General features: G+C 40.1%; 1 protein-coding gene across 1 annotated transcript in view; it reads left to right on the top strand.

Annotated features, from left to right (window-relative positions):
* Positions 1–299: 299 nt before the first annotated feature.
* LOC134572974 (spore coat protein SP96-like) overlaps positions 300–26233 on the top strand; it is a 54970-nt gene continuing 29036 nt past the window's right edge. The window contains exon 1 of the mRNA XM_063432316.1: positions 300–414. The gene's annotated coding sequence lies outside the window, so the exon portion shown is untranslated. The remainder of the gene's footprint in view (positions 415–26233) is intronic.

The following is a 26233-nucleotide window of genomic DNA, read 5'->3' on the forward strand; positions in this document are numbered from 1 at the left end:
AAGTTTTATTGTGCAATCATACACAAGAAAATGTGTCAACGTTTGAGTCCTCTCAGTAAAAGTACTTATTAATTTTTAGAAAGTAAGATATGATTAATTATAACATTAAAGCATGCGATACATTTATTGTACATGTCACACGCATTCTGTAAAATATTGATTGTTGTCTGGTTCACTTTTCCCCAGAATTATTTGCTGTCTCATTATTGCTGCATTCAATACACAAATCATTCCCAAATAACGTGATATCTCTCCAGTAACTCATTCCTAAATCAGATTTTCCTTTTTTTTCTGTTCCAGGCACTGCATCATCCATCAAAACAACCACCCCTGATGCCAGACTCTGCCAGTGTCCATGTGCAGTAATTTATCTTGGCTACTGCTTCAGATCGCCGAACTGCGCTCCATGTCCAAGTAAGATTGTGTTTTATATTAAAACTACTAAACCGTCTGCGTATTAGGTTACATTATGATCACGTGTTGTGGTTTGTTATGGTTTATTATGCAGATCATTCCTAAAAGTGGTCATAGTGTTGGGTTCAGGGAGTACAACAGCCATGTCCTTATATCCAAACATGCCATACCCATCAGTTAATTGATCTAAAGCCAAAGGCCATAACCACATCTTATAAAGCAGTATTATTATCTGCCTGTCTGATCTATCAACGATATGAGGGTAATAAGTGTATGAAAAGAATAGCAGGAAAACCTGTAGCTATAGGACAAATAATTGTGCAGCTTAACGTATATAGATAAAAGAACAAGGTGTAGAGGCGGGGCTTAACCATGAGCCGGAGCAGACTCCATTCTGCATCGCTCTACACCAAAAGCTGATCAAAAGCCTGATTTTTAAGGTTTCAAATCCTCAAACACACTACAATTAGCAAGCAATACATGAAATATGCATCACAGGAGTACCTTATGCTGTCTATACACCCCGCTAAGGTGAAACGGCAAAAACGAAGGTGTGGGACCTACAGACACACTGCAAGCCTAGATTGACCAGCACTGCTGAGCGGATTTGAACCTCACGGGGACCTGGAGGCAGAAGACCACACTGCCGCTTGCTTACCTGTCCTAGGATCAATGGGTCGACGGTCCCAAAATCCAACTCTGGAATCACCCTCGGGGTTCAGAGACATAGGGGCACTGCTGCAGCGACAACCACTTCCTAAAATATATAATATAATAATAACATAATTAAATGCCGGGAACGGTTGAACATGAATGTACCAAGGTACCAGAAGACCCCATGCAGCCTGACTCACCACCAGAGCAGGTACAAACAAGGGGGACTCAGATGGGTCAGCTCCAGTTACACAGCGGGACTTTAGCAATCTGGTAACAGAGATCAAGAGCCTCCTGGCAGCCTATGTGGCGGCCATTAAAGCTGGCGTGCAAGCAGTCATTGACAGGGTGAAGGCCTCGGAGGACGACATATCAGACATCAAGCAGGGACTGTGATCCCTAAAGGACTCTGTACTGGCCATGCAAACCCAACAACAAGCTCTCTCACTCCACTACAGAGCTCTGGATGAGAGGTCACAACAAAATCACCTGACACTATCACACCTGATAAGCTCCCTCACTATATGAGGCGACACGTAGCCTCAATATTGCACCGAATCACGCTAAGAAATTTACCTTAGATGGAATCTACCATCTACAATCATCAGGCAGTGCAGCCTCTACTATGATACAAGATGTGATCGTGCCTTGTTCTACCTCACAGGAAAAAAGACTCCTGATAACAGCACTCCGAGGCAAGACGCCACTAATGTTCGAAGTTTTAGTCTCTCTATCTATGAGGATCTCACCAGATCCACACTACAGTGGCGAAGATCCCTGAATCCCGTCACCAGCCACCTGAGAGCAGTGGGAGTGGAATAACAGTGGATATCTCCCAAGTTCCTGGTGGTCACACACAATGGGACTGTACACAAATACCAACCTTTTTTAAGGCTCTGGGCTTATCTGTTCCCAAACAGGCTGTCAGCCAATGATCCAATACATGTGACTGTGTTCCCGGGCAGGCAGCTCCATCTACATCCTCAGACCGCCTGATTCTGCAACCAGAAACTCAACTACATTGAGAGCCAACTTAAATATCTGCAGCTCAAATATTCATGTTTTGTTTAGATAATGTTTGATTTACTATAACTTTAATTATTTTCCTACATCACAGAGCCTACTTGCCCGCAATTATATGACCCAGCACCCAGGAACTTGGGGCCTTGCCCTCATGGTATAATGTGCTATGACACACAACTGACAGTTCCCCCCGCCCTCCCCCCCCACAATCTCTGTTCTCCCCCACCCGATACCTCCTTGGTTAGGGGCACAAGTAGAAGAAGGGCACATTATCACAACCCTTTGGGTTACATTTAAAATCTCTTGCTCCATACGGCCGTTCTCCCTAAGCACTTCACACACCCCTGCTAACGTATCAATGTTGGGTTGCACTTCATGCGATTAAATACCTATCTAGAGACAAATGCACAAACATGCTCACAATCGTATGTGCTTATCTTTTACTTTGTTTCTGTAACCTATCTTGCATTGATGCAATAAAAACAAACATTTCAATAAAAAGAGATTGACAATTACATATTGTTGCAAAGTTAATGTTAAGAAAAAATACATTTACATTATGTATTGAGTTCAAACAAGTATTGATAAAGCAGAATATGAATGTATTCAAAACTCTGTAACACTAAATATAGATAAACAAATATCATTAATCTATAAACATAAAGATACTTTACACAAATAAGAAATAGGTTGTAAACTAAAATGAATCCACACTTTTTAGAAATAAATAAATCATACCAATTATTGTGATGAAAGTCATCAGGTTGTTGGTGGAAGGTTCATATATCGATGATGTAATATGAGATCTCAGAATGCACTGCTCTATGAAACATTGCTTTTCCCACAATCACAGTAGATTCTCTATATTTGATCTAAAATTCTAAGAGGTTCTCGATGATTGAATGGGATATAAACAAAAATCATTCTTCTGCGGAGGTTAAAGATAGGATCACAAGACAAACACAAACAGAATAGAATTTAATATGAGCACCCTGAACAAATATGTAATGATATTCAATTAACTAATTTTACCTAAAAATAGACACTTTTGATGGAGCAAACTTGAAACAATCATTTGTAGAAACCAAACATATTTGTGATGAGGTGTTTAAAGGACACCTACAGTGCCAGGAATACAAACTAGTTTTGTATTAAAAGGTCCCCCCTACCCTCATGGTCCCCCTCCTGGGGTTAAACACTTAATTTTCTCCAGGCTCCCTCGGCGCTGGGGACTCTCCTCCCTCATCCGACGAATGCGCATGCGCGGCAAGAGCCACATGCGCAGTCGGTCCATAGGAAAGCATTCTCAATGCTTTCCTATGGACGCAAGCATCTTCTCTAGGGTTAACCCTAGATGGACCTGGCACCTAGACCACTTCATTGAGCTGAAGTGGTCTGTGTGCCTATAGTGGTCCTATAAACAATCATAGCTGACCAGTACAGTAAGTATAATGAAGCTGGTAAAAATCGTATGCTGTGGAGGGGAGGATAGAGTATTGGATAGACTCTCAGTTAGTGTAAAAGGTAATGTAAGTACAATGCACAATGGTTGGAATACATTAAAAGCCATGGGCTGTGGAGGGCAGGATAGAGCATTGGATAGACTCTGAGTTACTGTAAAAGGTAATGTAAGTACAATACACAATGGTTGGAATACATTAAAAGCCATGGGCTGTGGAAGGCAGGATAGAGCATTGGATAGACTCTGAGTTACTGTAAAAGGTAATGTAAGTACAATACACAATGGTTGGAATACATTAAAAGCCGTGGGCTGTGGAGGGCAGGATAGAGTATTGGATAGACTCTGAGTTAATGTAAAAGGTAATGTAAGTACAATGCACAATGGTTGGAATACATTAAAAGCCATGGGCTGTGGAGGGCAGGATAGAGCATTGGAGAGACTCTGAGTTACTGTAAAAGGTAATGTAAGTACAATGCACAATGGTTGGAATACATTAAAAGCCATGGGCTATGGAGGGCAGGATAGAGTATTGGATAGACTCTGAGTTACTGTAAAAGGTAATGTAAGTACAATACACAATGGTTGGAATACATTAAAACCCATGGGCTATGGAGGGCAGGATAGAGCATTGGATAGACTCTGAGTTACTGTAAAAGGTAATGTAAGTACAATACACAATGATTGGAATACATTAAAAGCCATGGGCTGTGGAAGGCAGGATAGAGCATTGGATAGACTCTGAGTTACTGTAAAAGGTAATGTAAGTACAATACACAATGGTTGGAATACATTAAAAGCCGTGGGCTGTGGAGGGCAGGATAGAGTATTGGATAGACTCTGAGTTACTGTAAAAGGTAATGTAAGTACAATGCACAATGGTTGGAATACATTAAAAGCCATGGGCTGTGGAGGGCAGGATAGAGTATTGGATAGACTCCCAGTTACTGTAAAAGGTAATGTAAGTACAATACACAATGGTTGGAATACATTAAAAGCCGTGGGCTTTGGAGGGCAGGATAGAGTATTGGATAGACTCTGAGTTAGTGTAAAAGGTAATGTAAGTACAATGCACAATGGTTGGAATACATTAAAAGCCGTGGGCTGTGGTGGGCAGGATAGAGTATTGGATAGACTCTGAGTTACTGTAAAAGGTAATGTAAGTACAATACACAATGGTTGGAATACATTAAAAGCCATGGGCTGTGGAGGGCAGGATAGAGTATTGGATAGACTCTGAGTTAGTGTAAAAGGTAATGTAAGTACAATACACAATGGTTGGAATACATTAAAAGCCGTGGGCTGTGGAGGGCAGGATAGAGTATTGGATAGACTCTGAGTTACTGTAAAAGGTAATGTAAGTACAATGCACAATGGTTGGAATACATTAAAACCCATGGGCTGTGGAGGGCAGGATAGAGTATTGGATAGACTCTGAGTTAATGTTAAAGGTAATGTAAGTACAATACACAATGGTTGGAATACATTAAAAGTCATGGGCTGTGGTGGGCATGATAGAGTATTGGATAGACTCTGAGTTAGTGTAAAAGGTATTGTAAGTACTGTAACGGACCGTTTCAGCATACAAGGGGAAAAATGCGTTTAGGCGATAATCCCCTTTTCCATAGACAGGCACAGCTACTGCAGAACATCAGAACTCACGAGCTGGATACGAAATAACACTCCGAACTGGAACAGCTGAACAAGAAAAGCATACAATCGGCTTACACTCTTGGCAGTCAGCTTACAATCCAATCCCCCCCAAGAACGAGACGACACTTCATTTTGAGGGTTAAGCAGGAACTCAAGACTGGGACACCCAGTCTGGCTTTTATTACCAACAAGTACATACAGGACACTCCCAGGGGGAGGATGAAATTAACCAATCACATGGATGTACCTCCCACACATTTCCTCCCCTTAGATTAACACTTAACACAATTATACTGTACACCTTTTTCCCCAATTCCTGGATGTACCCCAAATACATATGCTACACCTCCAAAACAGGTATCCCCTGATAGCCCTTATTCAGGGGGACAACATATGCAAGAATCAGCCCATTCGGATAAATGGTTCAGGAGTTATGGAACTTTAAAGTATTGACCGACCGCATGGGTAAAGTATCCGAAATCAGTTCCATGCATTTTGGCCCTGCGGTCGGTCACAAACAAGGGAATGAAAACAGGCGAATTGCCTGTGTTATAGAGCCTGGAGAGGGTTAGAATGAATTCCCTTGTTTGTGGGGTTCTTTCTACCGAACGGCGGGTCATTCGGTAGTTTCCATACGAATTTCTGGAAGTATGGAGGTCTCAGCGGTGTTTGCCTAGTCAAGTGTCCGATTTTAGTTCCAGACACTCGACGGCAAAACACCGCTGTTCGGTAGTTTAAGATGGCCGCCGCCACGTGGTTGTTTCCTGAATGGCGGCCACCCAGAGGACACAGAACACATTACATGATTGCCAATTACCCGTTTGCAACATTGTTGCAAACGGTAATTGGAGGCACACTTAGTCCTGGGTGGTCTGGTTGTTCGGTAGTTTCCTCAATACAATGAATGGAGTGATTCTACCGAACAATCAGATGAATGCTGTACATATATATAACCCAGGTAACTGCATACAAAAATACATGCATGACATGAAAGTATTAAAGGCAGGATTACTGTACTACGCTCCACAGTCTTAAAGGGACAGTAGTCCCAAAATGTCCATTGCTGATTTTAAAGGGCCAGTAGCAGCAATACAAATTAGTACATGCCCAAATATAGTCTTTAAAGTGCAATATGTCCAGGGGCCATAGTCAGCGGGCAGGAGGCTAGCAGCCAGGCCTCTCCAGTTCACAGTGGCGAAGCTGGTTTCGCCACATTTCTCCCCTTTGTCAATTAGACTAACAGGGTACCTGACTTTCTGCCGGTCAGTGCCCTGGTTAGTCCAGCAACCCACCAACGAAACAGAAATAACAGAGCAGCCCACCCACACTAACCGGTTACTACATCTGGGTGAGGAAGGATTTTGTCCAAGTTCTGGTGTTTCACCACTGCTGGGTGGGAGACGGGTAGGCTGCCTTGGTGGGTTGCTGAGGGGGCAGAGACCAGCGGTACTCTGTCCTGTTGCCAGCCCTACCACGGGAGTAGTCTGGTGGGCGCCTGGTTGCTGGAGACTGGCTGTCTCCCCTTTAGGTGCACAGCTCGACTGCCGGAGGGGGAGACCGACTGTCTCCCCTTTGGATCCATCACACTGAGGCTGGGGAACAGGACCGACCGTCCCTATCCCTTGTGCTGTAAGTGCAGAGACTACGGTCCCATCTGCACAGTTGTGGGGCTTAACATCTCCCCTTGGTGGATTAGGTTGCCGTGGGAGAGAGGGTGTAACAAGTTCCTCTCTCTGGATGGCAAACTGCCGCTGGGGAGAAAGGATGGCACCTTCTGCTCCCTGAGGTACACACTGCCGCTGGGGAGGAAGGACGCTGCTCTCCTCTCCCTTCACCTCACACTGCCTTCCTGGCACATCACTTTGTTGCTGGGGGGCAGGAACAACAACCTCTGCCCCCTGTAACTCAGCCTGCCGCTGGGGAGGATGGACGACACCATCAGCTCCCGGAGACACACACTGCCGCTGGGGAGGGAGGACGCTGCTCTCCTCTCCCTTTACTTCACACTGCCTTCCTGGCATATCACTCTTCTGCTGGGGGGCAGGAACAACAACCTCTGCCCCCTGTAACTCAGCCTGCTGCTGGGGAGGAAGGACGACACCTTCATCTCCCTGGGACACACACTGCCGCTGGGGAGGAAGGACGGCACCTTCAGCTCCCTGAGGTACAATCTGCCGCTGGGGAGGAAGGACGACACCTTCACCTCCCTGGGGTACACACTGCCGCTGGGGAGGAAGGACGACACCTTCATCTCCCTGGGGTTGCTCACAGGACCAGTCTATGAGGACCCCTACTTCGGGTTCTTCCTGCCGCCTCAGGGGGGGGCGGCTAACCTCCTCGGATGCAGCCTCTACTCTGCTGCTGTACCACTCTTCCTGCTCATCATACTCTTCGTCCATCTTTGAGTTTTGCTCAGCCATGACCTGGTTCCAGATCCCCTGGAATGTGTCCATGGATATATAACCCCCATACTGGGCCACTTGCTGCCTCACCTTGGCCATAAAATCATCTTCAGCGTCAGAGCCTTCCATACTTGTCTGCTCCAAGTCGCTGGATACCTCTGCTACCTCGGGTACTGCTGGTTGCTGTTGGGCGGGAGGACCGGTTGTCTCTTCCCAGGCCTCATTGATGAGTCGCAGGTAATCCCCCTCCAGGTTCCATTCCTGGTTAACCAAATATCGTAGGTCTGCCTCGAGGTCAATAGCGCCAAAGAGACCCAGCATGTTCTCTCGGATGCCGTACAGGTCCCAAAAACGATAGTCGGTATCTTCCCCAAAGTCCTCGTCACCACTATTATTCCAAAATCGACCGGGGCCAGTGTAATCTCCGCCTTCTGGGAACTCATACTCTGCCATCCTGGGGACACACTGAGCCGCGTACCACTGTAGCGCCTGGTATGCGTCGTCGAGCACCAGTTCTGCGTATACTAGAATCTCGAGTCTAGTCACCCACTTTTCTGTGGTCTGTTTTCTCAGGAGGGGCATCCGCTCTGCCATTCTAGCCAGAATTCGCTGCCTTCTGCTGCGGCGCTGATCCCCTCGTGAATACTGTACTTCCTCTAGGGCTTCGTCCCACAATTTGGCTCTGACAGTCTCTCTGTACATCAACATGTTCTCCTCTGAGACTGCTCCAGACTCCAGGACGTAATCGTCCAATCTAACTTGAAACTTCTCCTCCATTTTCTGAGTTCCTTTGTAGATAGGGTCGCTGTACGGATACTAGCGTTGCCCTCAATTTGTAATCCAAAAAATGGTGTTGTCTGTAGCTGTCCCTCTGGTTGTAGGAACGATCCCGCCGCTTGCCACCAATTGTAACGGACCGTTTCAGCATACAAGGGGAAAAATGCGTTTAGGCGATAATCCCCTTTTCCATAGACAGGCACAGCTACTGCAGAACATCAGAACTCACGAGCTGGATACGAAATAACACTCCGAACTGGAACAGCTGAACAAGAAAAGCATACAATCGGCTTACACTCTTGGCAGTCAGCTTACAATCCAATCCCCCCCAAGAACGAGACGACACTTCATTTTGAGGGTTAAGCAGGAACTCAAGACTGGGACACCCAGTCTGGCTTTTATTACCAACAAGTACATACAGGACACTCCCAGGGGGAGGATGAAATTAACCAATCACATGGATGTACCTCCCACACATTTCCTCCCCTTAGATTAACACTTAACACAATTATACTGTACACCTTTTTCCCCAATTCCTGGATGTACCCCAAATACATATGCTACACCTCCAAAACAGGTATCCCCTGATAGCCCTTATTCAGGGGGACAACATATGCAAGAATCAGCCCATTCGGATAAATGGTTCAGGAGTTATGGAACTTTAAAGTATTGACCGACCGCATGGGTAAAGTATCCGAAATCAGTTCCATGCATTTTGGCCCTGCGGTCGGTCACAAACAAGGGAATGAAAACAGGCGAATTGCCTGTGTTATAGAGCCTGGAGAGGGTTAGAATGAATTCCCTTGTTTGTGGGGTTCTTTCTACCGAACGGCGGGTCATTCGGTAGTTTCCATACGAATTTCTGGAAGTATGGAGGTCTCAGCGGTGTTTGCCTAGTCAAGTGTCCGATTTTAGTTCCAGACACTCGACGGCAAAACACCGCTGTTCGGTAGTTTAAGATGGCCGCCGCCACGTGGTTGTTTCCTGAATGGCGGCCACCCAGAGGACACAGAACACATTACATGATTGCCAATTACCCGTTTGCAACATTGTTGCAAACGGTAATTGGAGGCACACTTAGTCCTGGGTGGTCTGGTTGTTCGGTAGTTTCCTCAATACAATGAATGGAGTGATTCTACCGAACAATCAGATGAATGCTGTACATATATATAACCCAGGTAACTGCATACAAAAATACATGCATGACATGAAAGTATTAAAGGCAGGATTACTGTACTACGCTCCACAGTCTTAAAGGGACAGTAGTCCCAAAATGTCCATTGCTGATTTTAAAGGGCCAGTAGCAGCAATACAAATTAGTACATGCCCAAATATAGTCTTTAAAGTGCAATATGTCCAGGGGCCATAGTCAGCGGGCAGGAGGCTAGCAGCCAGGCCTCTCCAGTTCACAGTGGCGAAGCTGGTTTCGCCACAAGTACAATGCACAATGGTTGGAATACATTAAAAGCCGTGGGCTGTGGAGGGCAGGATAGAGTATTGGATAGACTCTCAGTTACTGTAAAAGGTAATGTAAGTACAATGCACAATGGTTGGAATACATTAAAAGCCGTGGGCTATGGAGGGCAGGATAGAGTATTGGATAGACTCTGAGTTAGTGTAAAAGGTAATGTAAGTACAATACACAATGGTTGGAATACATTAAAAGCTGTGGGCTATGGAGGGCAGGATAGAGTATTGGATAGACTCTGAGTTACTGTAAAAGGTAATGTAAGTACAATACACAATGGTTGGAATACATTAAAACCCATGGGCTATGGAGGGCAGGATAGAGCATTGGATAGACTCTGAGTTACTGTAAAAGGTAATGTATGTACAATACACAATGGTTGGAATACATTAAAAGCCATGGGCTGTGGATGGCAGGATAGAGTATTGGATAGGCTCTGAGTTACTGTAAAAGGTAATGTAAGTACAATACACAGTGGTTGGAATACATTAAAAGCCATGGGCTGTGGAGGGCAGGATAGAGTATTGGATAGACTCTGAGTTACTGTAAAAGGTAATGTAAGTACAATGCACAATGGTTGGAATACATTAAAAGCCGTGGGCTGTGGAGGGCAGGATAGAGTATTGGATAGACTCTGAGTTAATGTAAAAGGTAATGTAAGTACAATGCACAATGGTTGGAATACATTAAAAGCCATGGGCTGTGGAGGGCAGGATAGAGTATTGGATAGACTCCCATTTACTGTAAAAGGTAATGTAAGTACAATACACAATGGTTGGAATACATTAAAAGCCGTGGGCTGTGGAGGGCAGGATAGAGTATTGGATAGACTCTGAGTTAGTGTAAAAGGTAATGTAAGTACAATGCACAATGGTTGGAATACATTAAAAGCCGTGGGCTATGGAGGGCAGGATAGAGTATTGGATAGACTCTGAGTTACTGTAAAAGGTAATGTAAGTACAATACACAATGGTTGGAATACATTAAAAGCCGTGGGCTGTTGAGGGCAGGATAGAGTATTGGATAGACTCTGAGTTAGTGTAAAAGGTAATGTAAGTACAATACACTATGGTTGGAATACATTAAAAGCTGTGGGCTATGGAGGGCAGGATAGAGTATTGGATAATAAATAAACAAAATTCCTATAGGAGCGAAGGGATATTATTATTATTTTAGGGCCACCACCCAGCGTCCATGGGTGTGGGCCATGGGTGCAGTAGGCCCCCCATTTATTATTAATATTAGGGCCCGTATGACAGGTGAGTGTATAAGGAGACAAATCACAACCATTATAGTAATTATATATAGTAAGGATTTTTATTTCATTTTGTTTTAAAAACCTTTTAAATGTGACTTCTGGCTAGCTTTTGTTGGACAACTGCCACATAAATATCCCTCACACCACCGATTGGTTATTTTTCCATTTGGACAAAATCTGGTGTTTAGTGAATCACCCTGTATATATTTTGTACTATGGTACAGATATGTGGTGTGATTAATAGTGTTGTCGCGAACCCGAAATTTTCGGTTCGCGAACGGCGAACGCGAACTTCCGCAAATGTTCGCGAACGGGCGAACCGTGCGAACCGCCATAGACTTCAATGGACAGGCAAATTTTAAAACCCACAGGGACTCTTTCTGGCCACAATAGTGATGGAAAAGTTGTTTCAAGGGGACTAACACCTGGACTGTGGCATGCCGGAGGGGGATCCATGGCAAAACTCCCATGGAAAATTACATAGTTGATGCAGAGTCTGGTTTTAATCCATAAAGGGCAGAAATCACCTAACATTCCTAAATTGTTTGGAATAACGTGCTTTAAAACATCAGGTATGATGTTGTATCGATCAGGTAGTGTAAGAGTTACGCCCGCTTTACAGTGACAGACCAAACTCCCTGTTTAACGCACTGCAAACAGTCCTCTATATACAGAGTAAACATGGCTCCCTCTATATACAGAGTAACATGGCTCCCTCTGTATACTGTGTAAACATGGCTCCCCTCTACATACAGTGTAAACATGGCTCCCTCTATATACAGAGTAACATGGCTCCCTCTATATACAGTGTAACATGGCTCCCCTCTATATACAGAGTAACATGGCTCCCCTCTATATACAGTGTAAACATGGCTCCTCTCTATATACAGAGTAACATGGCTCCCCTCTATATACAGAGTAACATGGCTCCCCTCTATATACAGTGTAAACATGGCTCCTCTCTATATACAGAGTAACATGGCTCCCCTCTATATACAGAGTAACATGGCTCCCCTCTATACAGGGGCGTACCTGGAGCATTTGGCACCCGGGGCGGATCCTTTATTTGGCACCCCCCTCCCCAACTTTGAAATGTAAAAAACAGCTGCAATTGTTTTTTAAATGTATGTTTATGCAGTGTGTGTATAGTGTGTAAAGTGTGTGTATATTGTGTGTATAGTGAGTGTGTATAGTGTGTACAGTGTGTGTATATTGTGTGTATAGTGAGTGTGTATAGTGTGTGTGTATAGTGTGTATAGTGTGTGCAGTGTGTGTATAGAGTGTTTATAGTGTGTGTATGCAGTGTGTGTAGTGTGTGTGTGTATAGTGTGTGCATAGTGTATGCAGTGTGTGCATAGTGTGTACAGTGTGTGTGTAGTGTGTGTATAGTGTGTATAGTGTGTGCAGTGTGTGTATAGTGTGTGCAGTGTGTATAGTGTGTGCAGTGTGTATGCAGTGTGTGTAGTGTGTGTATGCAGTGTGTGTAGTGTGTGTGTGTGTGCATAGTGTGTACAGTGTGTGTATAGTGTGTACAGTGTGTGTATAGTGTGTGTATATTGTGTGTAGTGTGTGTATAGTGTGTGCAGTGTGTGTATAGTGTGTATGCAGTGTGTGTCCCCAAGCCCCTAGTCACACAACCAAATAAAAAAGCCCCTACCTACCCCCCTCACCCTAAAAAATAGTGAAGGGGGAATAAAATTACTACCCTGTAAAGTAAAATTCAACTTACTATTCAACGTCTTCTTCTTCTAAAATCTTCATTTTTTTAGCCCCAAAAAAGGCCAAATAAAAAGCCATCATACCCGTCGAACTTAAAAATAAAATAAAAAACCCGAGCACAAAAAAAAATTAATCCATCTTCACCCATGGAGGGCTCCCTGTCAGTGTTTATCAGGGATCCTTAGGATAGGTGTCAATCCATATCTGCCAAGTGACCCTATGTAGGGGGAACAGTCCCTATTCTGCTCTGTGTCAGTGTCTGGAGGGAGTATCTGCAGTAACACAGAGTGTCTGGGGGGAGTATCTGCAGTAACACAGGGTGTCTGGAGGGAGTATCTGCAGTAACACAGAGTGTCTGGGGGTAGTATCTACTTGTAACATTTATATGCACTAAAAAAAAAATAATAATAAATTGAAAAAAAAATAAAAAATGGTTGCAGCTTCCGAATTAATCTAAAATGGATGCTGTCCAGTAGGTGGGAGGGTCTGCTAGGGAGGGTGTGCTGCTGATTGGCTGGAATGTGTCTGCTGACTGTGAGGTACAGGGTCAAAGTTTACTCAATGATGACGAATAGGGGGCGGACCGAACACCGCATGTGTTCGCCCGCGGTGGCGGACGCGAACATGCTATGTTCGCCGGGAACTATTCGCCAGCGAACAGTTCGGTACATCACTAGTGATTAAGTGTCAGACATGTTTTTGATTATGTAAAATGTGTAGCGTTTATGCTGATGTTATATAAGGTATATAATTAAACACATTTTGGTAGATATAAGGGTATTTTTTTGTTGCATGCAAAGATACTCTGGGAAAAGTGTACGCTCAATAGAATTGCTTTAATTGTCTCATTCTGTTGCTACTTTATAATTGAAGCAGCATTTGTTCAGACTCTATTTGAAAAGATATATCAAACCCCCACAACTACTTAAATTACTGAAACTCACACACTTCAAATAGCTCTGTTAGCATCTGCCCTTAGCACTGACGTGGTCAAAGATTTCACAAAACAAAATATTGCAGGAAAACTATGATCCTGTCATAGAATGGGCTCACAATTAGAATGATCATTTTTGGGCAAAGTTTTTAGGAGCCATTTAATCAACGTAGTAACTCCTGAAATGTGTACGTCACAAATTCCTTTATTTTGTAAATCCATCTCTTCCTTTCTTTAAGCCTGTTTCCAGTCCCGATGCAAACTGCTCAATCATTTTCATCCATTTCATTTCATTTTTTCTAGCTTTTCACTTTTTGAAAGGTTTGAGTAGCTCAAAATAGGTGCCTTTTACCCTGTAATCATAGCATTATCTACTTAACAGCACCACTTCTCCCTTTAACAAATAAGACCGGAAAAATAAATATAGAGATTGCACAAAAATGACAGGAAAGATTTGTTTAATTTATGGACTAAGGACGAGATATTTATTAAACATATTGAGGGACATTAAGAAACAAACATTACTTTAACCCCTTAATGACCAAACTTCTGGAATACAAGGGAATCATGACATGTCAGGCAAGTCATGTGTCCTTAAGGGGTTAACATGACTTTAGAACATCCGTATTCAAAATGTCAAGCTTTAAATTAACTTTCTTAACTTGACTTTGTAGCCAGTCAGTGATCAGTTAAACTGACAGTCTTTCAATGAAATCCATCCCATATTAATGTCATTCCAAAGATGACTTCACAATTGTACAACAAATAAAGAAGAAATAGAGCAGGGGTTTGCAAGCTCAGTTACTGGTTCACATTCATTCAAGCAGAGGTCCACAGCCTGCTCTCTGCATGGTAGCTGCATAGTCGCCATATGTGCAGGTGGGGATATCTTGCACATTAATCCGCCCCCCACACTCTTAGGTATGGGTCAATATGTCCACAGCTTTAATAATAACCTATAGCAAACCCAAACATACTGAAGTCATTGCCCAGCCCAACCATACAAAAATATAACATCTCCCCATGTCAAAATAGACAATGACCAATGTAATCAACATTACATGACAATATAACAACCATATAAATAGAAACATGTAAAGTGCCAACATTTTCTTTGCTTAACCCTTTAAGACCGGAGGGCGTATTATTACGCCCTATTTTAAGCGGCTCTAAACGCCGCCGGGCGTAATAGTACGCCCTCTGGTTTTTTGTTATTTACCCAGTCGCCGGCGATTCCACGCCTGCGATTCCACGCCTGCGATCGCAGTTGGGGGGACTCCCAAGGAGCCCCCCGCGGCACGTCCGACATCCTGGGGGCCCCCCCCGGCCATGTGAGAGTGAGGTCCTTGCGAGGACCTCACAATCACATGGCCGGGTTAGCTGGCTCAGGCATTGCCAGCAGGGGGACTAACTGTAATGACAGTTAGTCCCCCTGCTGGCTGAATTCAAATAAATTATAATTAAAATAAGTGTAAAAAAAAATAATTATATACTTAGATCATCTATATATATTAGATATATATGATCTAAGTATATATATACACATATACATACACACACATACACCGTCTAGGTTTATTTTACTATTAATATATATATATATATAATTATATATATATATATATATATATATATATATATATATATATATATATATATATATATTAATATCAAATTACACGTAGACTGATACTGATTAAATATATTTATATTTATTGTTATATATTTATTTATATATAATATAAAAAATATGTAAATACGTTAAAAAACAAAATTAAAAAAATAATTACAAATAAATAATTAAAAATATATAGATGTGTGTTATTTCATTCTAACTGTATTGTGATATTAATATATATATATATATTTATATCAAAATACACTTAGAACGAAATATATATATATATCTATATACAGAAATATACGTATATATCACTATATATATACCTATATATAAATAAAAATATTTTTTAAAAATTATATATATATATTTATATAAAAGTATCAAAAAATTACCGGCACTCGTGGGTTTCTTTTCCAATTTATTGTAAGTAGGTACTGCTCAGTCAACGTTTCAGCTCCCGGTCGGAGCTTTCATCAGGACACCAAAGGCATTAGATATGATAAAAAACAAACATATATAGGACATCTAAAACAAGATAACCAATAGACACTCACCTGTTCAGCTGAATTCTGTTCGTCCTGATTCTCGGCGTGCACTCTGCGCAACTGCGCATGTCTATGTCCGGCATGTACTTCCGCGTCATGTGATCGGGATGTACACGCTGCCTAAAATCCATAAGAACCCGATTGCCCCTCCGGGCAGGCCTATCGTGTCTGCAATAGATGGCATATTGGAACCGTTAGCAAAGTATCTTGATCATTTATTTAAACTACCGGTCACCGCCATACCCACTTGCATTAAGGACACCAATAGCTTGATTAAAGATCTCAAACAAATACAAGAATTTGATGGGTTACTGATAACTATGGACGTCAGCAGCCTGTACACGGCAATTCCACACGAGGAGGGCATTGAAGCGATGAGGCAATTACTGTCTGCCTCTACACAGTACCATGGCCCGCCTATCGAGTATACTATGGAACTATTATCACTGGCATTATATAACAATTATTTCAGATTCGAGACACAATGGTACTTACAGGTTTCTGGCACATCCATGTACGCCAATACATATATGTTCGATTTCGAACAAAAGTACATACTTACACAGTACCAGGAGCAAATAGTTCTTTATTATCGCTATATTGACGATATTCTAATCCTATGGAAGGGCACATTTGAGGAAGCAAATACATTCGTTGAATATATCAATAAGTTGCCCACACCAATAAAAGTGACCTCATGTATTGACCACAAAAATGTCCAATTCTTGGATTTAGATCTATCGGTCATCAACCATAAGCTGGAGTTCAAACTCTACACCAAACCGACTGACCGCAACACTATCCTACATTTCGATAGTTTCCACCCGCAGCATCTTAAGAAATCTCTGCCCCTCTCTCAGTTCTTAAGAGTACACAGAAATAATTCCCAGGAGGATCAACGGGAGGAACAACTAAGGACGATGTACTTAAAATTTATGAAGAGGGGATACAGACGACCGGTACTGGAAAAAGCACTGAGCCAAGCTAGAGAACAATATCAAAAGGGAAATAACTCCTCGAAAGAACTAACCAACCGGATAGTCTTTCCAATGAAACTACACTCCGCAAGTAAAGAAATTACTGAATCTGTCACTCGTAACTGGAACATCTTGCGACAAGACCCTACACTTCCAAAGGAACTGACGAATAAGCCCATGTTTTGTTATAAGAGGAATAAGAATCTAAGAGACCTATTGGTAAAAACAGATCCTATCCACTGTTACAACCCCTCTGTAACAGGGAAAGCAAATAATGGCTGTGTCAGATGCCTAGGTTGTGTAACCTGTGGGCACATTATTCCGTCTAAGACACTGTCACATCCTCATACAGGCAAAACATACAAAATCACCCACAGGATACATTGTCGCACAGAGTTCGTTATATATAAACTCACATGCCCTTGTGGACTGAGTTATATTGGCAAGACAGAAACAGCTTTGTGCGAGAGAATTAGGGGCCACAGATCGAGTATCCGACTTGCCTATCGTGATGGCAGATCGGACAAGCCTGTGGCCCGACATTTTTTGGAAAAACAACATCCACTCTCTGCTTTACGCTGTGTGGCATTTGACCATGTGCCGGTGGCAGCTAGAGGTGGAGATAGAGCGAAACTTCTGTTACAAAGAGAAACATACTGGATAGTAGAATTAGATACTATTTCCCCTAGAGGTTTAAATGGAAAATGTTCCTTCATTTCTTTTCTGTAAATAATTTTCAAGTCTTGATTTATACCACCCTCGTTGGTGAATGTATACATCCTCTCCTTTACAGCGTATGGGGAATAGGAATACTCCTGATGGTCGCCCTCGGGTGTGACCTTGGGATGTATTCTTATGTAATGTTTGGATAATTTTTGTCCCCATTATGATGATATGTATATAAAATGGTGATAACTATAATGTAGACACTCACCTAGTCCTATCTAAAATACTATTATAAAAAAGTTTGGATTCCTCAATTAAATTCTTTGTGATTCTCTTTTCTATCTGTCTACCAAGAGCAGAAAATTAATAATAAATGGGCATGCAAATTATGCACATTCACTCATATAAGAGTTAGCACACCCTATTTATATTACTACTTGTTCACTTAGGCTATATCCCTTTAATACCTCATATGTAAATATTGGACACTTTTTATAACATGTAATAGACATTAATAGAGTTTCACTAGATAACATTGCCGCTTAGAGAATTGTGTATAGGGAGTGGCAATCCCCCTAGACATCATATAAACTTATTTTTTACACCAAGTCACACATTTGTATATAGGAATTTTGTTCTCACGTAACTTTACACTTTATTAATTTGCTTTTATGCTTCTGTCAACATTTGCCCTATAGTCTATTAGGCAAGACAGCTGCTCTATACTATGTAGACAAGAGATGTTTATAAATACTAGTATTTACATTACAGAGTCAGCTGTTCTGATTATCTGGATTTTCGGCCAGCACAAGTTATTAGAGCAAGATAATCCGATGTCATCGAGAGGATGGCTTCACTGTAGAGGGGAAAAGCTCTTGCGAGAGCGGCTGGTAACACAGTGGCAACCTTAGCTGAATGTATCAGCGGTTGCCTGGAAACTGTGACGCACCCGATCGGTGAGCCTCCTCCCGATCACATGACGCGGAAGTACATGCCGGACATAGACATGCGCAGTTGCGCAGAGTGCACGCCGAGAATCAGGACGAACAGAATTCAGCTGAACAGGTGAGTGTCTATTGGTTATCTTGTTTTAGATGTCCTATATATGTTTGTTTTTTATCATATTTAATGCCTTTGGTGTCCTGATGAAAGCTCCGACCGGGAGCTGAAACGTTGACTGAGCAGTACCTACTTACAATAAATTGAAAAAGAAACCCACGAGTGCCGGTAATTTTTTTATACTTTTATAAATTTGGAACTGAGCACCTGGTACAAGATTATAGAGTTGGAGTGCAAGTGTTTTTTGTCTATGTATATATATATATATATATATATATAAACGAAATAATCCTTTAGGCACTCACCCCTGAATGGTGTATAAATAAAGCTTGCCTCCGGTGCTTCCAGCGTCGTATATATATCCACCAATGAAGAGGAGCACTCAGAAGGACTTTACAATCGTGAATTTATTATTCAAATAGTTTTACATCAGCATGTAAATCCTATGATTCAACGTTTCGACCCCTCAGGGTCTTTTTCAAGAACAAGACCCTGAGGGGTCGAAAAAGACCCTGAGGGGTCGAAACGTTGAATCATAGGATTTACATGCTGATGTAAAACTATTTGAATAATAAATTCACGATTGTAAAGTCCTTCTGAGTGCTCCTCTTCATTGGTGTATATATATATATATATATATATACACATATATATATACACATACGTATAAATATACATATATTAATTCTACACATATATTTATGTAATAATTTTACATAATTAGGTATCTTAATTAATTACAATTAGCGGGACCTGCCTGACAACCCATGCCGAAAGTAAAGGGAATTTAATTTGCTAGCACTATATTTAACCCTATAACTTTCCAAGACACCATAAAACCTGTACATGGGGGGTACTGTTTTACTCGGGAGACTTCGCTGAACACAAATATTAGTGTTTCAAAACAGTAAAAAAGTATTACAACGATGATATTGCCAGTAAAACTGACGTTTTTTGCATTTTTCACGCACAAACAGCACTTACACGGACGATATTATTGCTGTGATACTTTTTACTGTTTTGAAACACAAATATTTGTGTTCAGCGAAGTCTCCCGAGTACAGCAGGACCCCTCATGTACAGGTTTTATGGTGTTTTCAAAAATTACAGCGTCAAATATAAGGCTTGTGTTTAATCCTTTTCACATTCAAATTTGCCAGATTGCTTACGTTGCCTTTCTGACCCTATGGTAGCCCAAGAATGAAAATTACCCCTATGATGGCATGCCATTTGCAACAGTAGACAACCCAAGGTATTGAAAATGGGGTATGTCCAGTCTTTTTTAGTAGCCACTTAGTCACAAACACTGGCCAAAATTGGCGTTGTTTGCATTTTTCACACACAAACAAATACTAACGCTAACTTTGGCCAGTGTTTGTGACCAAATGGCTACTAAAAAAGACTGGACATACCCCATTTGCAATACCTTGGGTTGTCTACTATTGCAAATGGTATGCCATTTTTGGTGTAAATTTAATTCCTGGGCTACTATACAGTCTCAAAGGCAACGTAACCAATCTGGCGAATTTCAATTTCAAATGTAATGTGCTATATTTGACCCTGTAACTTCCCAAAACACCATAAAACCTGTACATAGAGGGTACTGTTTTACACGTGAGACTTTGCTGAATGCAAATATGTGTATTTTATTGCAGTAAAAGCAAACAGTATTTTGACATTGACAGTTAAAATGTCATGTAGAACTAAAAAAATACAATTCTTATTTTCTCCCATTTTTTTCATATTAAATTATGTTTCATAGCTAAATATTTGATATTAAATGAAAGCCCTGTTTCCCCTGAATAAAATTATATATAATAAGGGCGGGTGCATTTAATATGAAAGAGGTAAATTACGGTTGGACAGACATATAGCGCAAATGCCAGGTTTTGTTTACGTTTTGTTTTGTTCACAACGTGTACATTTGGCTCAGTCCTTAAGGGGTTAACCCCTTCAGGACGGAGTCAATAGTACACGTTCTGATCAAAACAAAACGTAAACAAAAACTGGAATTTGCGCTATATGTCTGTTCACCCGTAGTTCCCCTCTTTCATATTATATGCACCCACACTTATTATATATCATTTTGTTCAGGAGAAACAGGGCTTTCATTTTATATCAAATATTTATATATGAAACATAATTTATTATGAATACAATTTAAAAAACTGTGAGAATTTTTTTTTTTTCTTTTTTTTAATTTGTAGTTCCGCCTCACATTTTAGCTGTACATGTCATAATACTGTTAGGTTTTACTGCAACAAAAAGCACATATTTGTAATCAGCGATGTCTCACGAGTACAACAGTACCCCCTATTAACAGGTTTTATGGTGTTTTGGAAAGTTACAGGGTCAAATATAGAACGTTCCATTTTCAAATTGAAATTTGCCAGATTAGTAATGTTACATTTGAGACAGTGTGGTAGCCCAGGAATGAGAATTACCCCCATAATGGCATACCATTTTAAAAAGTAGACAACCCAAGGTATTGAGCGTGGGGTATGTTTAGTCTTTTTTTAGTAGCCACTTAGTCACAAACACTGGCCAAAGTTAGCGTTCATATTTGTTTTTGTGTGAAAAAAGCAAAAAACTAATATTTGGCCGGTGTTTGTGACTAAGTGGCTACTAAAAATGACTGGACATACCCCATTTGCAATACCTTGGGTTGTCTACTTTTGCAAATGGTATGCCATCATGGGGGTAATTCTTATTCCTGGGCTACAATACGATCTCAAAGGCAACATAACTAATCTGGCAAATTTCAATGTCAAAAAAATGAAATGCAAGCCTTATATGTGACTCTCTAACTTTCCAAAACACCATAAAACCTGTACATGAGGGGTACTGTTATTCTCGGGAGACTTCACTAAACACAAATATTAGTGTTTTAAAACAGTAAAACATATTACAACAATAATATAGTCCATAAAAGTGCAGTTTGTTTGAAAAAAAAATGCAAAAAACTTCACTTTTACTTAAAATATCATTGTTTTAATAAAATGTACCAGTTTTAAACACTAATATTTGAGTTCAGCGAAGTCTCCCGAGTAAAACAGTACCCCCTATGTACAGGTTTTATGGTGTCTTGGAGAGTTACAGGGTCAAATATAGTGCTTGCGAATTAAATTTGCTGCACTTTCTCCCTGTGTTGTCAGGCATGTCAATCAAATTTTAATTAATCAAATGACATAATTACGTTAAAAAATGACTTAAATATATACGTAGAATTTTAATATATATGCATTTATAGGTATTTAAATTCTACGTGCATACTAATGTAATCTTTTATGTAATTATATGTATTTATCTCTATATATATATTTGCGGTTATTTGTATTTTATATATAGATAGATATATATAGAATGTCATTCTAAGTGTATTATGTTACCAATATATATATATATATATATATATATATATATATATATATATATATATATATATATTAATAGCAAAATACAGTTAGAATGAAATTACATATGTATATATAATTTATTTTAAATTTAGTTTCAATATTTTATTTATTTATTTTATTATTTTATTTATTTATTATTGTAATTAGACGTATTTATATATAATATATGTGTATATATCTATTATATATATAATATATATACATATTATATATATGTAACGTCATTCTAAGTGTATTTTAATATTAATATATATACTAATATTAATATTAAAATACACTTTGTATGACGTTACATATATATAATATGTATATATATTATATATATAATATATATACATATTATATATATATATATATATATATATATATATATATATATATATATATATATATATATATATAAATACTTTTAATTTAATTTTACACATGTTTAATACATTTTTTTTACTCTTCCTACCAGCAGGGGGACTGTCTAATATTTTAGACAGTCCCCCTGCTGGCAGATCCATAGCCAGCTATAGGGGGGCATGTGATCACTCATTGAGAGCGATCACATGGCCCCCGGGGGCCTCATTTGCCGGAGGGGGGCTGCCTGGGCTGTCAGGCAGCCCCCCAGAAGAGGATCGCGGCGGAGGTAAGTAGCTGCGATCTTCTGGGGGCTTAAGCCGTTACGGTGTTCTATGCCGCCGCAACGGCTTTAAAGCCCTTTAAAGCCGCGACGGCATAGAACGCCGTAACGGCGTTAACGGGTTAATCCTGGAAGGGATATACCCAGATACCCCTACACCACCGAGGTTCTGAGCCAGAATCGGGATCGAAACCTACCAACATTATACCAACAGTATACCATTTGAACCGACCAACTAACTACACTTACTCTTATAAATATATAAACAACAAAGTGCAGCAGTGGAAAGTGTTAATTCTGTGCAGTTAATAGCACACACTTGGGTGTCCCAAAATCCCCCAAACATACAGTTAATAATAATAAAAACAATGTATGCGTAATAATACTAACAGACATGCAAAAAGATGATACCGAAATATATATATACTTATACCATATAAAACTGTATCTGCAAAATACAAATTAAAATATATGGTTTAGTATATCAAGGTAAAATAAATAATAAATAAACTGTGTAAAATGCACTCACATAATGCTGTCAAAAGCTGACTCGGACTTAAACGTTTGATGTGAAAATTCCTTCTGTCAGGTATCTCCACTCTTGTGTCCAGCAATGAGGACTCGAAAGGCTCTCATAGACACAATAAAATTCTATATATTTTTTGTATCTTCTTTTTGCATGTCTATTAGTATTATTACACATACACTGTTTTTATTATACCCTTGCTCTTATATTAACTAAAAAGGCAAGTTCGTTTTCCCCATAACCTTCCTTACACAAGACCCCGCCGTGGTGACCAAACAGGGACAACCTACAACCACTGAGAGGCAACCCAAAGAGGGAGGGAGGAAGGGACCAACTCTGCCTGGAAAGGCAATTATTAGTGTTTTAAAATGCCTGACCTATACAGTTGTACTCAAAATTTAGGAGAATTGGTAATATATGAACCATTTTAAAGAAAACACTAGTGAGCAGGCAAAACACTTTTATTTTCTTTTATTTTTTATGGGATTCATATTCAACTGTAGGTTATAACAGAATGGCACACTCATGAAACAAAACATGGCAACAAAGATAAAGGAAATGACCCCTGTTCAAAAGTCAAGCATACCCTTAGTTCCTAATACTGTGTATTGTCCCCTTTAGCTTCAATGACAGCGTGCAGTCTTTTGTAATAGTTGTCTAGATTGCCCCTAATTCTTGCAGGTGGTATAGCTGCCCATTCGTCTTGGGAAAATGCCTCCTGATCCTGCAAAGTCTGTAGTCATCTTGCATTAACCGCACATTTGAGATCTCCCCCAGAGTGGCTTGATGATATAAAAGTCAGGAGACTGTGATGGCCACTCCAGAACCGTCACCTTTTTTTTTTTTTGCTTTAACCACTGGAATGTCAACTTGGCCTTGTGCTTAGGGTTATTGTCATGCTGGAAAGTCCAATAGCGTCCCACGTACAGTCTTCGTGCAGAAGAATGCAAATTGTCTGCCACAATTTTCTGATAACATGCTGCATTTATCTTGCCTTTAATTATCACAAGATTCCCTGTGGTTTTAGACCTCACACCCTCTAAAACATCAGTGAGCCACCACCATGCTTCTCAGTGGAGATGGTATTCTTTTCGCTATAGGCCTTGTTGACCCCTCTCCAAACACAGCACTTATGGTTATGACCATAAAGCTCTATTTTGGTCTTGTCAGAAGCTGTGTGGCATGTCAAGGTGTTGTCGGCCAGATTGTAACCAGGCTTTTTTGTGGCATTGGCACATTAAAGGCTTCTTTCTGGCAACTCGACCATGCAGCTAATTTTTCTTCAAGTATTGTCGTATTGTGCTCCTTGAAACAACCACACCATCTTTTTCCAGAGCAGCCTGTATGTCTCCTGAAGTTACCTGTGGGTTTTTCTTTGTATCTCAAAACTATTCTTCTGGCAGTTGTGGCAGAAATCTTTCTTGGTCTACCTGACCTTGGCTTGGTATCAAGAGATCCTCAATTTTTCAATTTCTTAATAAGTGGAGATATCTTCTTTCTTCTTTTCTTTTTCTAATTCAAACAAAGGGCAACATTTATTTTATTACATGTTACAATAAATGAGTGTTGTGCACAACAGCTTACAAATAAACCTAATTTGGTTTCTAGGTACAGGTTTAATGTGGAAAAAAATAAACAGAAATAGGAGACCCATACATACAGGGAATAGATCTAAAGAAAGAACAAATTATAGAAAAGAAAACACTACATACAAACCTACTTATCATAGAAAAGAGGAACGATCGGAACGATCGGAAAGGAACAATTACAGAACAGAAACAAAGGATAGACCTACACAACATAGATCTACATATTACAACAAAGATGAACCACTAGAAATGAGAAACAGGTTCCAAGTCAATTTGAAGATCAGGATTTTTGGAGGAGCAAAGGAAAGGAGAGACACAAAAGAGAAGAAATTATAAACACTATGACACCTTACAAAAGACAAAGACATTTGAGTATAGAGGAACAAGAGGAGGAAAACATGTCAAAAAAGAAAGACGAGAGAGGACACAGAGAGTATAACATCGATGAAAGGAATTTATAATTTAAGCCAAAAAGATTTAACGGAATATCACAAAAAAGTACTAAGGCAAGGCCTAAAATTTGCCCCCAATAAACCCTTAAACCAATTTGATTTTTACATAGATCTTAATAAATTTAAAAGAAATATCTGCTTAAAGAAATATTTTGCAAAAAACCTCAACTAAATCAAGAAGAAGAAACTAAACATACCAAACTAAAAGAAAAATCCCAGTTTTATCCCAAACAAATGGTCTCTGAAAAAATGGTAACGTTCGAGACCATGGTTATGACGGAAATCAAAAAATTAGATAAGAAAGAGAATTTTAATCATATACAAGAAAAGAAATCACTATACAAGAAAAGAAATCACTTAAAGAACTTAAAACAGATACCAGCATAATTATTAAATCAGCGGATAAAGGGGGGGGGGGGGGGATAGTTTTAATGTCTAAAGAGTTCTATTGTAAAGAGGCCGAAATTATTTTAACGGATGAACAGACATACAAAAAGCTTAACCATAACCCTGGAACCGATACGAATCAAGTATTTTCTAATTTTCTTAATAAAGGTTTAGATCTGGAAATTCTCAATGAAAAAGAATTTAATTTCCTAAATATAAAATACCCCCAAATTCCCGTGTTTTACTTTCTTCCGAAGGTCCATAAAGATACAAAAAATCCTCCAGGTAGGCCTATAGTAGCTGGCATAGACTCTATATCAAGCAGACTTTCCCACTACGTGGATATTCATCTACAGCCTTTAGTTAAAAATACTACCTCATATATTAAAGACACAATTATGGTTTTAAATCTTTTAAAAAATTGCACTTGGAATCTTAACTGTTTTTTAGTCACTAGTGTCGTTTCAGCTCTGTATAGTAACATCCCGCATGACTATGGATGCAATGCAGCTAAATATTTTTTAAATGGCTTTTCTAATTTATCTGGTACGAAAATTGAGTACATTTTAGAGGCTATAGAAATAATTCTTAGGAATAACTACT

Source organism: Pelobates fuscus, chromosome 9 (assembly GCF_036172605.1).
Source record: "Pelobates fuscus isolate aPelFus1 chromosome 9, aPelFus1.pri, whole genome shotgun sequence".
Lineage (NCBI taxonomy): Eukaryota > Metazoa > Chordata > Amphibia > Anura > Pelobatidae > Pelobates > Pelobates fuscus.